General features: G+C 36.1%; 1 long non-coding RNA gene across 1 annotated transcript; it reads left to right on the forward strand.

The window, feature by feature from the left end:
• Positions 1–223: 223 nt before the first annotated feature.
• On the forward strand, positions 224–1,651 carry LOC127151377 (uncharacterized). The gene is made up of 3 exons (XR_007824297.1): positions 224–516; positions 615–689; positions 1,510–1,651. It is a non-coding gene; the product is annotated as an uncharacterized LOC127151377 (long non-coding RNA).
• Positions 1,652–1,959: the final 308 nt, after the last annotated feature.

Here is a 1,959-nt window from a genome sequence, read left to right on the forward strand (position 1 = left end):
GTGTTGAATAGAATGGAGGAGGGTAAAAAGGAAGTTTAAATTTAAAGAGATGGGCATTTTTGTCATTCCATCATTATTTTTAAGTTTTAAAAAAAAAAGAGAAAAGAAAAAATAAAATAACTTTTTCTTCTTCTTCTTCTTCATCTTCTTCTTCTTTTTCTTCTTCTTCTTTTTTTTTTATTCTTAATTCTTCTAGACAAAATGACACCCTCCCCCTCTTGATATTTTCTTCTTCTTCTTCCCAAGCTCCGACCAGCGTCGCCCTTTCCGTTCCCGATCTCCTCCTTCCGAAGCTGTCGCCCGTTGTTTCCGTCCACACCACTGCAACAGAACGACTCCCCTTGCGGTTCAGCCGCTCGTCGCTGTCTCCCGAAGCCGTCGCCTCTCCTTCTGTATGTGCTACTCGACCAAGCCAGCTGTTACACCACATTTCTCCTTCAGCTGCTATGTGTGGTAACCCACTCGGAGAACGTTTAGCCACTGGCGTCTATTTTCTTTCATATCAATCCTTTTATAGTAAGAATTTTGTGGTTTGAGTTGTCTTTTTGAGTAAATGTTGATACCTAATAAGTTTAGACTTGGTTTTCATCATACCCACTACATTTTGATGCTAGATTAAATTTTGGAAGAGTTTAAACTGCAGTCCAGCCATTCGGAAGCTCAAAATCGGACGCTTTGGCACATTTTAGGTAAGATCCTAAACTTTATTGAATGGGTCTTTAGACTCCACTGATTTTTGGTGCCAATATGAAGCAAATCATGGTTTATAGATGCTAGGATTCGATAGTTGAATGTTGTTGGAGCGATTTCATTGAAGTTAGATTACTTTGTTAAGTTCTTGAATAGCCGTGATGTCGGATGCTTAATTTGAAATTTGAAGGTAGTTAGAGTGCTCTCCGTTGAAGTTATGGGTGCTTTGTTAAGTCTTTGGAAATTTTTGGAATAATTTCATTGGATTTTTCCTAGAGTTGAAGGTTAAAGGTTGAAAATGGAAAGAGAAGACAGATTTCAGGTTTCCTGCGTGAATCTGCGAAGACGCTGTTGTGTTGAGTAGTTAGAAGTGTAGAAATGAAGTTAGGATCTCTATTCAGTATGGTTGGAATGCTTATTCAATGTACTACAAATTTTATGAAGAAATTGTGAGCTAAATATGATTGGAAGTAAGCTTAATTTTATAAACAAGTTAGGGGATAGCAGAAGACTCTGTTTTTGAACACTCTCTGTTTTGGGCCAATTCTGTAGCAATCTATTGGGAATCGTATTTTTCTTCCTTCATGTAAATTATAGAGGACATCTAAATGAAGATTTTGACATAAAGAACACTCATTTTGGTTAAATATTGAAAGAGTTATGACCATTTGAAGTTCATGTCGCGAATCTGGAAAATTTTGAGAATTTAAGAACCTTAGGAACTAAAACAAGTTTGATTTTGGCCTTATAAAGTATGTTGAAGATTGTTGTGTCGTCTCTCTTTTGAAGATAATTAATAGACCCTAATCATTGTTTCAGGCCATATTGAAGTGGGGAAAGCGTATAACCCCGGGGGATCGAGTTACTGACTGTGAGTGGTTTATTCTTTTTAAGCTTTCTTTATACATATACACGTTATCTCTTGACATTGCTTGGAAACTACCATGATCTAAAACATGACCACATTTTCGTTGTTGTTTAAACAATGTGTTTATACATTGAGATTTCAAAAATGTTCATAACTCAAAGTTGATAAAAACGGGTTTAAAGTCCTTGTTTCCATTAATACTTAAACGATATGTTTACTTATTATGATTTTGAGAATGTGTGTGCCTCGATTTTTATAAAATCATGTTTCAAGTTTTTAGTTTATACTTTGTTTTGAATTATACTATACCGATGCTTATGGTAAATGTTGGTGATTACCTTAAAGGCTACGCGAATGTGTTTCCGTAGCGCCATCTACGGTTGTTAGGGGATTCTGGGGCT

The sequence above is a fragment of the Cucumis melo genome, chromosome 1 (genome assembly GCF_025177605.1).
Source record: "Cucumis melo cultivar AY chromosome 1, USDA_Cmelo_AY_1.0, whole genome shotgun sequence".
Classification (NCBI taxonomy): domain Eukaryota; kingdom Viridiplantae; phylum Streptophyta; class Magnoliopsida; order Cucurbitales; family Cucurbitaceae; genus Cucumis; species Cucumis melo.